The sequence below is a fragment of the Drosophila subobscura genome, chromosome U (assembly GCF_008121235.1).
Source record: "Drosophila subobscura isolate 14011-0131.10 chromosome U, UCBerk_Dsub_1.0, whole genome shotgun sequence".
Classification (NCBI taxonomy): domain Eukaryota; kingdom Metazoa; phylum Arthropoda; class Insecta; order Diptera; family Drosophilidae; genus Drosophila; species Drosophila subobscura.
Genome location: NC_048534.1, coordinates 2,297,627 through 2,314,142, shown reverse-complemented (window position 1 = coordinate 2,314,142; position 16,516 = coordinate 2,297,627). Strand labels below are relative to the sequence as shown.

The window sequence follows — 16,516 nt, the reverse complement described above, 5'->3', positions numbered from 1 at the left end:
TTCCAATTGGAGCATACATTCAAAAGTATGCACTCGAGAATGTATGTAAGCGCGTATGTACATACATTGTATGTATTGTGTATTTGCCCCGCCCTCATTGCCACACCAGCGTTCAATTGTTAATGCAAACAAGAGCTAATAAAACATGAAAAACTGCTTGGTGGTTTGCATTATATTTATGATTGCTTTGGGGCCTGTTCTTGTTTAACTATCGGTTGTCGCAAACAAACTGGGCAGGCCGGGCAAGGCCTTTGCCTTCTTTCGAGTGGTGAATGCTGTGCTGAATCCTGTTTGTTCTTTTAGTGGTTCGAGACAATGGCTAGAGGGAAAGAATGAGGGACAGGGCCATCTCTTGCACATGGAGTGACGTAAATGTGAACGAGTTGAAGTCAAAGTGTGAAATGCTACTGGTGCTACTGGTGCCCCCAAACGATAATAATCTTCATTTGCCTCCACTCAATGGTCTGGTCTGGTCTGTCTGGGCTCTGGCTCTCCTAATCTGTTTGGGCCTGGCCAACAGTACAGAACAACATGTCCCCAGACCTTTGTTGTCCATTTGGTTCAGTGTGTGCGACTGTCTGCCACTGTGGCTGATGATTCTGCTGCCGTAGCTGCTGCCAATTTATGTAACTGTTACTGACCAAAAACGTCGGACGTCTTTTTGGCTGTCTATTTAGCCAGTGATTTAACACCGAACTATCCTCCCTGCAGTTCCTCCTAACTCAATGTCTGTCTTTAGGGCCAAAAGCATCCTCGTGTTTCACTCTCTAGATGTTTGCCTTTGTCTCTGTGCTTGGAATTTTGGTTTAATGGCGGCCTCGTCGTTTGCGTTTTCTGTTTTCCTTGGACCACAGAACGCTGCACTACCCTATCTTACCCTACCCTAGCCTTCCCTTTCTTCTGTTGCTGTTGTTCAACTAATTGGTAGTATAACAGCAGACATAAGCAACATAACTGTCCAACTTGACTGGAAAGTGTCTATATGGCCAAAAATGATAATTCAATTTCATTTAAGATTATGCAACTGCATTTAAAACACTTGATAGAAAACTTACAAAGAAGACTACTTTCTGACATTTTCCTAATGTGAGGAAGAGAGGAGAGGAAGGAAGAGGAAAGAAGGAATGTGAGGAAGAGAATAATTGTAAGTATTATGAAAAGGAAACTAAAACGAGAAGGGATGTGTGAGACGCTTCTTGAGCGTCACAACTTTTATAACCGTTTTTTTCAAATTTCTTCATCTTACAAATCTTACAAATGCCTTGTATACAATGTCGGCTATCGACAACTATATAAAATGTAAGTATCTCGCATAAACTGTATGGCCCTGAAGATTAGCCAACATCATCAAAGGCAACACTAGACAAACTGATACTTAAAGTATGCCGCCAATGATGGGGGTGCCAAGTGGATGGAAATATTTTGCACAAAAAAATACAATGCCTAACAAAAGAGTTCACTATTTGTGTTTTTCTCCTTTAAATGCACTCGAAACTGTTTTGTTTGTAGAGAGTGTGGCTCTAAATAATATACATTTTTGCATTTTGCTTTGATTTTTAACATTATAGATGGATGCATACAATTCTCCCGTGTGTGATTTATGTTTTATACATGTATGGTTTATTCGAATCACTTAAAACAATATTCAGCTGTTGAACTTCAAAATCCGTTGAAACGTCAAAACCTTGGAGAATAAACAAGAATAAACAAAGCTACCCGAAGGTGTGGGGGCTAGTCACAGCAAAAATAACATTCGTCATTCTGTCTATAAGAATGATCCAATCGGACCCTTATTTGAAATATGGCCATTCTTTACGGAATCTCGTTTTTACTTTTCTATTATCTTTAAAATTGTGGCTGTTGAGATTTTCGCCCTTTGGTCGGGTTGAAATACACTTGTAACAGTGTGATATCACAGTATCACATTTTCACGCAAAATTTGGTGACTCTAGCTCTTTTAGTCTCTGATATCCAGGCGCTCAGACGGATGGACAGACGGCCAGACGGACGAACAGACAGTATTATGAAAAGGAAACTAAAACGAGAAGGGATGTGTGAGACGCTTCTTGAGCGTCACAACTTTTACAACCGTTTTTTTCAAATTTCTTCATCTGTAAAACAAAAAATAAAGCACTTAAATAAACATATCCATTCATCTCAAGAGGCCAAAGGAAATAGTTCTCTACTACAATAAGTATGTGTATGTATGAATGTTCCTTTATATACATACTTAACAGGCATATTGAAAGGTAATTGTATAATTTTTATATGGTATTGTATCGGGTATTGTATTGTTCTGGAATATTGGTTGCTAAAGACAATTTTAAGAAAGTTTGAATGCACTTAACAAACTTTTTGTTTCTATTAAAAAATGTAGAGTAAATTTTAATGGTTTACATTTGTTGTAATATTTTTTAAGAAATTAATTAATTATATGGCTATATGGATAACTTTTGTCTAATTTCAATATTAACACAATGATAATACCATTTTTGTCAAATGGAACGGGTAGTTTCACCAGGATAGTCGCACGAAATATAACGGTAAATTGATAAAGAAGTGAATTAAAGACTAAAATTTTCACCTAATTTTAAAGTTTTTTTTCTCTCCTAATCAGAATTTTACAGGGATCGCATGGGGATAATTTAAAGAAGTTAAACCATTACATAATTGCATCAAACTGGCCTGCAGCGAGCTTTAATTGAACCCTTTGAAATCCCTTTCATTTTAATGTCCTGAAGGACTTTACCAAGCAATTCCCAAAAAGTTTTCCACAAACATTATTAGTTAAGCTCCAAACAAATATGTATTACAAAGCTTTTGAAAGATTTTGCATAATATTCATTATTGAGTCTAAATTGCAAAATCGTGTCGAGTAGTGTTATCAGTTTTAACTTAAATTAAATTGTTTGATCGGTTTTTGTTCACAAAACTGAAAGAGTATAGAATCTATATATGTACATAGTTCTTTAACGACAATACTGTGTTCACGCTTGAACACATGGTGACACCCACCCCAAAAACGAGTAGAATCTAAATATATTAAACTTGTTGTTGTTTGTTTTTATTTTTATTGGTTTTCGGAGGAGGGGTCGTGAGGGGCAGAATGTGTAATTTAATAAAGTGGTAAAAGAGCAGTTATTCGCCAAACTTGAAACACCATCCTTCCCGCCCGCGTGCCATGCCCTTTGAAAATCAATTGCGGTTTCTCGTGTTACTGTTTGGTTCAGTGGCCACAACTCTCTTTGATACAGCAGCAAAAAGAAGGATGAGGGACAGCAGGAGGAGGAGGAGTAGCACGTGGAAGCACTTCATGCAATTCACATGAGCGGTCCACAGCTGTTCACTCTTCGGTCAGTGGCACTCTGTGTCTCTCCCTCTCTCTCTTTCTCCTCCGCATATGTATCCGTATCCCGAGTGCGGGTGTCCTTCTGCCCGTTGTATGTAAATGAGATATTTTGCGGTCGCTGGTCAGTAGCAGCAGCAGCAAGCGGCAGACAGGAGTCACGTAGGGGAGGATGATGGTGCTATGCAGGCGCCATGGCACGTACAACATTCAAATGTGGTTGAAATCTGCATTAACTATTGCAATTAGTGCACAAATTTTGTATAAATTATGGAAAGAATAGTTTTTGGCGCATACTTTTCTATGAAATGTATCACTCTATCTATCTATGTATGTATGTATATGTCCATGGTAATGTGCCCGGTGCCCCATGATTGCGTGGGTACTTTTTGGTTTAAATTGTATGCTGTAAAAGTATTTTTATACCCGTTACTCGAAGAGTAAATAGGGTATATTGTATTTGTGCGAATAAGGGTTGTATGTAACACACAGAAGGAAACGTTTCCGACCCCATAAAGTATATATATTCTTGATCAGCATCAATAGCCGAGTCGATTGAGCCATGTCTGTCTGTCCGTCCGTCTGTCCGTCCTTATGAGACTATAAAAGCTAGAGCCACCAAATTTTGCATCCAGACTTCTGATCATTATTATAGCCACAATGAAGATTTTTTTGCAGTGGCTAAACCCACCCCGTACCGCAGCTTTTATTTGTTTTTTGCACATTCTCTCATTCACACTCTGCTTCTGCAGTGTGCGGCTGCGGCCTCTGCCACGTCTCTGCCTCTGCCGTGAGTCTGCAGTGTGTGGGTCTACGGAAGGCAGGCGAGCTAAAGGAGCGTGTTGGCGTGAGCAGTGTTGTTGATGTACATAAATGACAGATGAAGAAAAAATGTAAAATTTGACAAAAATCCGATAAGGTACAGATGCAGTATGGAGTACCGGGTATAAAAGTTGTGACGCGTAAGAAGCGTCTCACACGTCCCTTCTCATTTTTTACTAAATATATTCATAGAAAATATACTGTAATTGATCAAACGAAAGGAGGTATTGCCGTTAACAGAAAATTAAGGAAGCAATTCCATGGAATGACATGTAAAATGTACATACATATATAAAAGGAAAAATCTATCTGATTTATATATAAAGCAATTTTTCAGAATATATTCCCATTCTCTTTTATCTCAAATTACCATTACCAAGCAGCAATCGAACACATATAGTGCCTGGTATAAAAACTTTGACGAGTAAGAAGCGTCTCGCACGTCCCTTCTCGTTGGTATAATGTTTGCGTCCATCTGTCTTTAAAAACCTTACACGCTAAATATATTTATTTTCGAGGGTGTTTCTACCACTTGCCAGGCAGACAGCTGCATTCCTGAATTATGCAATTGAATCGAATATTAAGTAATATAGTTTCAATACCCTGCTATTAGTTGGGTGTGCAAACTTAATTGTTAATTATTCATTTTGTTGAATAGAGTCCGAGTAAGGCTTTTACCGTTGCTCTTCGCAAAGGTATTTCCTACCTAAGCGAATACCCCTGCTTTCCCTGCTCTATGAACAGTCTATTCTATGGCTTTCATCGTGTGGATTCATTGCACGCGTACATTGCTGCGTTTTCGTGATATTTGGCTGTCTGTCTTTGCGCCCTCTGAACACACTTGCAACACACGCTCTCTTGAGCGCTCTCTTTTTTGTTCGAATGCCATCGCCAGCCATCCTATTGTTTATTGTAAATTTCGTTTAGATGTGCAATACAATTTTAATTAGACTGCCTCTTGAACGAGTATTCCTATTTTTTGGTGTTCGGATACAGTGGGTGCGGGTTGGAGCGCACACTAGTCGCAGCATTAGAGTGTGTGGCTACAAATATATCGCTATTTATATCTCCTTTCATTAGGTAAGTTAATTGCGGGGCTTTCATCCCAATATACCATTGATGCTTATCGGCTTTTAGAGTTTGTTTTCGCTGTTTGATTGCACCAGTTTCATTGGCGGATTGATTTTTGCAAATGTACCCTCTCTTCAATGAACTGGGGGTTGTGGGGTTTTTGTGGGTTTTCTACCCATGTAAACTGTAATCAATTAATTCATTGTTATTCGTACTCTGCTCTAAAAAAAATTAGCTGAAACCTGCCACATAGTACACACTCACACACACACAGATGGTCTATTTTGGGGGCAGAGATGCCAGGGGCCAAGTGCACGAAGTAATCATCAAGTTTTTGCCATGATAATTCCGCAGGAAATTCTTGGCTTTGCTGCTTCTGCCACACTTCCACTGCCACTTTTTAGAGGTATTTTACGGCATGTTTTAGAGGGTTAATTTGATTATTTAATTAATGTGTAGTATTGCATGATTGATCTAAATAAAATTAATTTAATTAAAGGCATACATTTATTTTTAATATAGTTTACATTTATCCATTGCCATGTGACTGCCACATTTTTCTCGTTGCCTGTTTCGCTTTGTCAGTTGCCAAGCCTAACTCAACTTCGAACAGATGTTCATGCTACAGCAAAGTGTGGCCATTTTAAGATCATTTTATTACGAGTCATTTAAAAATACGGCTTCTTTTTGTCCCGAACCCCTCTCTGCACTTTGAGTTGATTTTTGAAGACTTAAACGCCTTTTGAAAACTCTGCTGAAGGAGCGCAGAGAGAAGAAAGAACAGTGAAACTTTTAGCAATTGGCAGAGTCGCATAAACGTCGTCGAGGGTGGTGCCGTGCACCCTCGGTAACCAGCGAGAAGCGGCCCTCTGGTGCCACACATCGAAAGTTGTTTTTATTGTCGCCAGCCATTTTCATTACATTAACCGTTTGCCATAGCATCCCTCTGCTGCCCGACCCTACCTCTACCTGCCTCCTGCATCAAAGCATTGTACCCCGTACACCAGTGTAACTTCCTAACTCCAATACCCTCCAGTCTGCCCTTCTACTACAGTGCGCATCGCTTTCCTGTTTTTGTTTGTGTTATAATGCCAGTTACTGTGTTTTAATCCCGGAGAGAAAGGGGATATAACGTATTCGTAACTCTGGGATGCCCTGTCAATCAGAGCCTGATCCTCTTAAAGAAACTAAGATATATGTAAGAAAAACGGAGAATTAATACTAACGATTTGTAGTTTATCTTTTTTTGCACAATTTATAAAACATGAAAAAGTTGTTCAAAGAATCCAATGGTCTTTCATCAAGTTTCTAGTATAATAACAGAGCTTCGTAATTTTCAATTTTAGATGTGGGGATCCAATGTTGTAGGGTACTCACTCATCAACCGAAAACAATGAGAAAAAATATTGTATTTTAGAGGGTATTCTGCCCACGATTATTATTCTTAGCAGTTTTCTCTTATTTTTCCGCTGGCTTTGCTGCTGTTTTACTGCGCCGTTTGTTGATTTTGCTGTTGGCTGATGTTGCCACTGCCACTGATAGGGTTCCTCGCCCGCATCTGCCTCTGCTCCACCCACTTTTGGCCAGGTGCACGGGTAGGGGAGCAAAAGCTTAACGCTTTTGTCGTTAAAAAACATCAAGTAGATGGACGAAGAAAAGCGGTAGAGGCAAGAGTACGAGGAGAGTGGTGGTTGTGGAAGTGGCAGCATCAGCGACAACGGCTCAAAACAAAAGCAGAAGCAATCGAGCTGAGTTGGCTTGAATGGCAACCAATTGCGAAACTATGTGAACAGCCTTCTATTCCATCTCCTATCCCCCGTCCCCCCAAGAACAATCATGCGCACTTCCTTACAGTCTTAACGCCCTGCACAACCCTACCTCCCTGCAACACCATCACATCCCCCATCACCCTCATTAATCAGTGGGGAAATGGGCACATGATAGCTCCCAAAAATCCAGACATGTTGAACCCCCCAAGCCGGGGTCTTGGCAGAGACCCCTGCACCCCGATCAACTTCGACAGGTCAAAGCGCTTTTATAAAGCTATAAAATATACACAAACTAAGTCTTTCCATTCGCACACGTAACCTTTTTGACCACCCCACACATAGCCCGGTGTAGCAGAGAGAGGCAGCAAGCGTTTTAAATAAGTCATATGCAGAGGGTTGCCTAGGAACTCCCTGTGATCCTCAAAGTCCTTGAGGAAAGTATTCTCCCACCGTTTAGTATAGAATTTTCAAGCAATTCTCTGCTCTGTATTGTAAATATTGTATTGTATCTGTATAAAGTAACGCACAGAAGCGTTTCCGACCCCCACAAATGATATATATTCTTGATCAGCATCAACAGCCGAGAAAATAAAAAAAGCTGCGGGACGGGGTGGGGTTAGCCACTGCAAACTAATTTCTTCATTCTGGCTATAATAATGATCCAATCTAATCTTAATTCGGTTACCTGATAAATGGGTCATTCCCTACTTAATGTAATTTTTTTGGTTTTTTTTCTAAATTGTGTCTTTACCAGATTCTTGTCTTTTATAGGGGCGGAAGAGCGCGGGGCAAAGTTTTAAAATAAACTGGTATCAGTGTGAGCATAAAGCAGTCTAAAATACAAATTTAGTGGCTCTAGCTTTTATAGTCTCCGAGAACTAGCCGACAAACAAGACGAACAGACGGACATGGCTATATCGACTCGGCTCAAGAATATATAAACATACTTTATGGGGTCGGAAAAGCTTTCTTTCGTGTGTTAAATTGTTTCCCCAAAAATACAATATACCCTATTTACTCTTCGCACGAAGCGTCTCACAATCGTCCCTACTCTTATTTTTTTTTGATCGGGATTTGGGGCCTAGCACTCGAAAGATTTATATGCGTAAACTTCAAGCTGACGTCAACAGGTGATTTAACACTTTAGATAACATGGAACTTGAACAGTCTATAGTCGGAAATTGTGGAATCTGTCCCTCCACTGCCCTGAAAGGAGCAAAACAAACCAACAAACGAATTGCGAGGGTTTCGGAGTTGCGAAACTTGAATTTTTATTATTTTATTTTATTGCGTTTACATCTTTAAATAAGTTTCCTTCTGCTAAGAAACAGCCTTCCCCTCTTTGGGTGTCCTGTGTGTGTGGAATGCCCTTCGGAATTGATGTGTCTTTTGGGGCCATAAAAATGACAACAAAATTTCTTTCTCCTTTTTGGACTGATTGCTTTGTGCGATTGAGCATCGTTTCGCAGGTTCTTGTCCCCTATACCCTTTGGTCCTTTTTCGCCCTGCTCTGTTCTTTAGGAGTCCTCTCCTGATTTTTTGTTAGCTTGTTTGTTGTCCACATAGGATATAATTTATACTGAGCGCTCTGAATTAGTTTTTTATGTGCAGTGCCCGCCCCGTGCCTCACATGTACTGAACATTAAATTAGATACGTGTTTGGGTACGAGCTGAGTTTCTGGTCCAGATTTTCCCCACTCATCGAGAAAAATATGTAAAGTTTACCATTGATTTTATCTTTGATTGATAACTGTGTTAGGGGCGCAGGTTAGCAACTTGTCCGGGGGATATTTAAATAGTTTACTTTACTCTCACAGTACGCCACATTTTAGAGCTCCATTGGGGAAATTTTGCCCTGCAATCGCTGCTGCTGTTGCCACAGCCAGCAACAACAATGGCCAGCACTTACCAAAATGCAACCGAGAAAATTTGAGAAAAGTGAAAAGGGATGAGAAAAAAATGTTGAGGAAATTCTATTCCAACACGAAAAGGGAATCGCAAAAAACGCGAAACAACATGGAATTGTTAAGGAACTGCAAACTGCAAATCCATTAAGCCACAACAGAATGGAAACGAGTACCAGAACCAGAACTCAGAAGAACAGAGCAGAATCAAAACCGTAGAGAGCTTCTATAGGTTTAGCATTGAAATGGCAATGTCCTTACAAAATGGACTCAGAGTTGTTTGCTGAATTTAGAGAGAGGGAGAGAGCGAGAGCATTGAACGCTGAACATTTGGCCAGACAATCGCAAATGTGTTGATGGTGGATTAGCGGATATTGTTTGAACTTTCCCGAAGAATTTTCAACTTAACTTTGCCACAACTACATTCAACCAAGAGTAGCCAACGAAACCAACTGCCAGGCAAGCCGAGTAAAATCGAACTCAGAGCTGTCTATCCATCTTAACAATATACATATTAACACTTCTTATTTGATTAAGATGTTTTTCAAATCATTGAAGAAAGAAGAAAAGTCAACACAATAAAACAATTTAAATTTATAAAACAAATATTCATTTTAAATATATTATTATATTATTATTATTATTAAAATATAAAAAAAGTAAATAAAAAAGTTATATTTATAAAAAAAAACTAGAGGCCAAGCCCCCTGCAAACCATTAATTTGAATGTATCAAATACTGATGAAATGAATTATCTAAAGCAAGGGGGGACGCGTTTTTTCAAATTATACAACCTTTACATTTGTTCTACATCTACATAACTTCTCACGCCAACACGTTCTTTTAGCTCGTCCGTCAGTGCTTCCGTGATGGCGGCCGGGACAACAATGAAGGCTGTCAAGGTGAATTCCTTGTGCTGCAGGGACGATTTTATGATGGGTGTGATCGTGTGTAGGCACGATAGGCATGCTGAGAATCAGAGATTTCATTTAGCGGGATTTTCGCAGTGAGGTGCAGACCTAAGAATCGCTCCATCGTCTTCCAATGGGAGGATGAGGTACTTATAGGCCTGAAATCTTTGGGGGCAGTGCCCTCGAAGATCCGCTTAAGCCAGTTTACGACTCCTACCCCAGCTTTGATTAACTGTGCTGGAATTATGCCATCTGGTCCTGTGGACTTGTAGGGCTTGAAGCTTAGGAAGGTTGAAGCTACAGGCTTGTAGCTGTAGGGTTAATATATAACCCAGGATATATTCTCGTGGATATAGATCCTGGGCAACTAGAGGTTGCAGCCTGGGTTCAGTGCAGCCTGGGAAATATGTTCTGAAGAGAAGATTTAGGGATTCGTCGCTGGACATTGTCCATGACATGGGGTTGTCTTAAAAAGTACCTTACGCAGGCGTGAAGCTTCGGAGTTACTCTCGACTTCGCTGCAGAACCTACGCCACCAGGCGCGTTTGGCTTTCCTAAGTTCTTTGTTATAATTTGAGAGGCTGATCAGTAATCTGACCAGTTCTGCTCTTCGTTCGTTCCACCATTTAGGCTTCTTCCTACCTCTGGCTTTACCAGGGAGCCATGATTTATCAAGCGCGGCACTGCACGCGTTGGTAAAGGTTTTGACCAGGTTGGTCGTGGCTGTCCTTGAGATATCAGGGACTCAGGGAGCAGACGGCCTAGCTGCTCTACATATGTACATGCTCTCTACATGGCTCCAGTTGTTCCGCCTAAGCTTCCGGAAATGCACTGGGCTCGGTACCTAGAATGATAAGACAGTTTTCACGTACTTGTGTTCCGAGAAGGAGGATACAGCGTTATCCTGGATACTATGGGAAGCAAGTGTAAGGTCTGAGAACTTTTTGTGACGAGAGACGTGGGCACGTTTCCCCGGTTTAGGATGACCATCCTGGTGGTCAGTGGATAGCTGAATAAGTGCTCACCCCGTTCATTTGTGTCGGAGCTCCCCCACTGAGAGCTCCCCACTGAGAGCTCCCACCAGCAGGCCGATGCCTCTCATCTCGGAGTCTGTGATAAGGGCACTTAGGGTCGTGTGCGGAGGGGGGTCTGGCTGGTCATGCCCCAAGTACGTCGAGCTCAGCTAGCTCTCCTGGCCTACTGAAATTTGGACCTTTGAGAAGCTTCGTTGCCTCCTCATTTATGACGAGGAAAGGCCCCAGCCTTTGGCCCCTGGCCTACTCGACTTTAGCCACCTTCCAATCGTCTGTAGGAAGGTGGGGGTTGCACACCTGCAGCAGCCTCAGGATCTCCACCGGCATTTTGGTGGCGGTCCGCCGTTTTCCTCGAGCTCCAGGATAGATTCCTGCTGGAGCAACGAGGTCCCGAGGGACATTGCCATCCATGGCGCCCCTGTCAAGGACGCCAATGAGGGTTTTTCCCCTCGCCACCTCCGCGAACGATCTGTTCAGCGGTTGCGTTTTCGGCGGCTTGATGAGGATCAAGAATATATTTACTTTATGGGGTCGGAAATGTTTCCTTCTGTGCGTTACGCACATTTCTCCGACCACAAATAAAATAAACCCTATTTACTCTTTGATTACCAGATATACAAATTAATATGACTACAAGACTTAATTGAGATAATATGGAAATTTAATTAAATTAAATGCAAAATGGTAAGAGCTTCTAAGTTTATACCCAGCATAAAACCATATTGTGGCAATATACATTTTCTCACGAACGAGCCTCCAAAAATGTGGGGGCTTATGTTTATTTTTTATAAGTAAAGGTTAAAAAGTGATTGGATATGGTATAATGGTACTACTCTTTACGTCGGAGGTTGGATGGAAACTCCCTCGGCGCTCTCTCGCCGATCGGTTGTCCGCTCTCGCTCTCAATTCGCGCTCCTTCGTTTTCTCTTTGCGTTTGCTCTCGCGTTTGGAATTCGCAGTGACGCGAATTCGCCCTTGCTCGTTTTGTTGTTTTGTCTAGCGATGACAATTGGCAAAACACAGCCCACGAACATACATACAAATGTATGTAAATATATCAAATTACTTTCAATAACTTCACGGACAGGCGTGTCAAATCCGACAAAAATTGTGCGGAGCAGTAAGACACACATTAGTTATACGGTAGTCTTTGCTGGATGTGGTTGGTCCTTTAACCATGAGGTTGCAACTGATGACTCTTATAGGTAAACTCTCCAGATTGAAGTGTAGTTCATGTGTCAGTATCTTAACGTTCGCTATATTTTTCTCAAGTTCTGATTACCGTTGATGGACGACATAGAAGCAGAAATAAATGTCTTGAAGTGTGTCTAAATCGAAGGGATTTCGTACAGCCCTTCTGCGCATTAGATCATAAACGAAAGTGCTGGTTTACGATACCATCAAATTGTACATACGATCTTGTTAAATGTTTAAGAATGAAGGCGAACTTACTCCGTGAGTAAATTATCTGTAATTTTTTCAATTTATGCTAATTATTTGCATACATACTCGTAGCTTATAAAGCCCCGGACATTGTGGACGGTGAGTGTGATAAGGTTAAGAAAGAACCATGGTGCGAAACCATTGCGATAAAAGAAAATGAGGAATCAGAATCGAAAGAAAAATCATATGAAAAATCAACGGAAAACGAAAAAGCCGAAAAATCAACAGCAGCATATTCAGCCACGGAAAAAGAAAAAAAAGAAAAATCAACTACAGATAATAAAACAACAACAGAGAAATCCACCACAGAAAAAGCATTGGAAAACACATATAACGCGACAGAAAAATCAACAGCAGAAAAATCCACCACAGAAAAAGCAGCAACAGAACAATCACCAACAGAGATTCCGAAATCAAGCGAAGAAAAAGACACACCGACAGAAAAATCAAAAGAGAAACCAAAATCAGAAGAAGACACATCGAAGGAAGAAACAACTGAGAGCCAAAAAGCAGGAGAAGACACAGCGAAGGAAGAATCAACCAAGGAACCCAAGTCAGAAAACGAGACAGCGGCGGTAGAACAAACACACAGACCAAAATCAGAAGAAGACACATCGAAGGAAGAATCAACTGAGAGCCAAAAAGCAGGGGAAGACACAGCGAAGGAAGAATCAACCAAGGAACCCAAGTCAGAAGAAGACACAGCGACGGTAGAACAAACACACAGACCAAAATCAGAAGAAGACACATCGAAGGAAGAATCAACTGAGAGCCAAAAAGCAGGGGAAGACACAGCGAAGGAAGAATCAACCAAGGAACCCAAGTCAGAAGAACACACACAGCGACGGTAGAACAAACACACAGACCAAAATCAGAAGAAGACACATCGAAGGAAGAATCAACTGAGAGCCAAAAAGCAGGGGAAGACACAGCGAAGGAAGAATCAACCAAGGAACCCAAGTCAGAAGCAGACACAGCGACGGTAGAACAAACACACAGACCAAAATCAGAAGAAGACACATCGAAGGTAGAATCAACTGAGAGCCAAAAAGCAGGGGAAGACACAGCGAATGAAGAATCAACCAAGGAACCCAAGTCAGAAGAAGACACAGCGACAGAAGAACAAATTGAGAGTCCAAAATCAGAGGAAGAAGCATCTACGGAAGAGCCAACAGAGAACCCCAAATCAGAGGAAGACACATGGAAGGAAGAACAAACAATGAGACCAAAATCTGAGGAAGAGGGAGGCAAGCCGGATGAAAAACAAACTGAGCGACCAAACTCAGAAAAAGAAGGAGATACACCTGACGAATCACAGACATGGAAACCACAAAAAGAAGAAACATCGGAGAAAGCCACTGCAGAGAAACCCAAATCGGAAGAAGACTTCTCGAGGGAAGAAACAACTGAGAGCCAAAAAGCAGGGGAAGACACAGCGAAGGAAGAATCAACCAAGGAACCCAAGTCAGAAAACGAGACAGCGGCGGTAGAACAAACACACAGACCAAAATCAGAAGAAGACACAGCGGAGGAAGAAACAACTGAGAGCCAAAAAGCAGGGGAAGACACAGCGAAGGAAAATTCAACCAAGGAACCCAAATCAGAAGAAGACACAGCGACAGAAGAACAAACAGAGAGACCAAAATCAGAGGAAGAAGCATCTATGGAAGAGGCAACAGAGAACCCCAAATCAGAGGAAGACACATGGAAGGAAGAACAAACAATGAGACCAAAATCTGAGGAAGACGCAACGATGGAAGAACAAACAAAGAAATCCAAATCTGAGGAAGAAGGAGGCAAACCAGAAGAAAAACAAACTGAGAGACCAAAATCAGAAAAAGAAGGAGACACACCTGACGAATCACAGACATGGAAACCAGAAAACGAAGAAACATCAGAAAAATCCACTGCAAAGAAACCCAAATCGGAAGAAAACTTATCGAGGGAAGAAACAACTGAGGGACAAAAAGCAGGGGAAGAAACATCGAATGAAGAACCAACTAAGAAACAGAAGTCAGAAGAAGAAGGAGGCAGACCCGAACGAAAAACTAAAGAGCAACTAATCTCGGAAGAAGAAGACAGCAGACTGGGAGAAAAACCAACAGAGAAATCAAAATCAGACGAAGAAGGAGACAACCCGAAAAAAGAACCAACAGAGAAAACAAAATCCATAGAAGAAAAATCGGGAAAAAGTACAAAGGATGAGGGAAAATTTAAAAAGGATAAGTCGGAGGAAGATGAGAAAATAGAAGGAAAATCGATATCAGTACAAGAAAAATCGGAAAAGGCAAGAACGGAAAAAAACAAATCTTCCGAAAAATCAGAAGCAACAACAGAAAAGTCCAAATTAAAATGGGATCATTTAGGAAGAACCAAAATTCAAAAGAACATCAAAAATGAAAATATTAAAAATGGAAAAGCCGAAAGAAGCATCCAATTATTGCAAAATAAAGGTGAAAGAAGACAGAAGAAGGAACAAAAGAAGAAAGCAATTAAAGAGAAGAAACAGCTGAGAAAGCAAAAGATACAGGAAAGGAAACAGAAGCGTAAGAAACGAATCCAGATGAGGAAGAAGAATAAACGACTGCTGAAGAAAAAGCGGAGACAGGAGAGGAGAGAACAAAAAATAAGTAAAACCAAAAAATATAAAAGGAAAAATCAAAATAAGCAAACCCGTATGAAAAACAGCAGAATCAGAAGGAGAAACAACAGGAAAATCGAAATGAAGAGAGGAATCACAATAAACACCGAAGAGAAAAACAGATGAAGCCAAACCAACGGCAGTTAAATTCGAAGAAGAAGTAAAAAAAGACACACACAACATTTTTATAACTGGTAGTGACGTTTGTACGACCCTTCGAACGTTTCACAATTTTATACCCAGTACTCAATCAGTACATATGTAAGTACATACAATACATATGTATGTTTACAGAGACCGTAACTGTTATAACTTCTTAAGTAAAAAATTGCAGTCTGAGCATTATCTTAAACTTTTTTATATAAAAGTTACGAGTAGCACTTATTTTTAATTTTTTCAATAAAAATCAAAATTATGAGTTATTTTTAATTTATACTTTTAAAATCAAAAATAGGAATTAATTATGATTTTTATAATAAAAATCAAAAATAAGAGTCTTTTTTGATTTATATTATAAAAGTCGAAAATAAGAGGTATTATTGATTTTTATTTTAAAAGTTGAAAATAAAAGTTAACTTGATTCTAGGCACGCCCTTTCTTGCAATTGCATTGCATAATATTGCATTGATTAACAAACTTCATTAATATGTTATGCGGCAAAATTAAAAAAAAAATTGTTATATTATACAGTGAAGAGAGTGCGTTGCCACGCCCATTTTCTAACATACCATCGTCTCATTAATATGAGCTTATTAATGTAAAACACTACATAGAACAATTTTGTTTCGTTTTCAATTCATTAAGTTTGGCCACAACAACTGGTCAATTTCCCCACAGTGCAATGGGTATGCGAATTCGGTAATCAAAGCTTTAGTAAAGTGCGCAGTGCGAGTAATGAACAACTTATGTTTTTAACTGTAAACAAATTGCTGACTTATGGAAACAGAAAGACAATGACTGACCTTTGCCAACATATTATGAAAGCTCAAAACGAAATATAAAGGAAAATAGTGAGATCCTTAAAATTCGTCCATGAAGAGCATGCGATGTATCACATGAAAGGTATTTTCTCAAGGATCAGGAATATACATACATACATTTATGATAACAAACCACTCACTTCGAAGGATAATCAAGTCAACTTTTATTTTCAACTTTTAAAATAAAAATCAAAAATACCTCTTATTTTCAACTTTTATAATATAAATCAAAAAAGACTCTTATTTTTTATTTTTATTATAAAAATCGTAATTAATTCCTATTTTTGATTTTTATTATAAAAATAATAATTAATTCCTATTTAACTTTTATATATATAAATCGTAAATAGAAGTTTTTGGCTAATATTAATAGCCATGACTGAATTATATTTTCTGTATATTTTATGTTGCTCTAACATATGTCCTTTACATTGATTTATTTACTTCAATTTAGCCTTCATAACTGTTATTTGAGGTCTCTGTATGTTTGTACATTATTGTAATACCCGGTACGCGAAGAGTAAATTGTATACGTGCACAAAAGTGGATGTATGTAACGCACAGAAGGAAACGTTTCCGACCACATATATTCTTG

The 16,516-nt window shown here is 39.8% G+C and overlaps 1 long non-coding RNA gene and 1 pseudogene across 1 annotated transcript; one reads left to right on the top strand and one right to left on the bottom strand.

Moving 5' to 3' along the window:
* The window catches only part of LOC117901057, a 29,912-nt pseudogene extending 22,767 nt beyond the window's left edge, over positions 1-7,145 (bottom strand).
* A 4,874-nt stretch (positions 7,146-12,019) lies between these two features.
* Positions 12,020-12,494, top strand: LOC117900671. The gene is made up of 3 exons (XR_004649291.1): positions 12,020-12,062; positions 12,130-12,312; positions 12,373-12,494. It is a non-coding gene; the product is annotated as an uncharacterized LOC117900671 (long non-coding RNA).
* Positions 12,495-16,516: the final 4,022 nt, after the last annotated feature.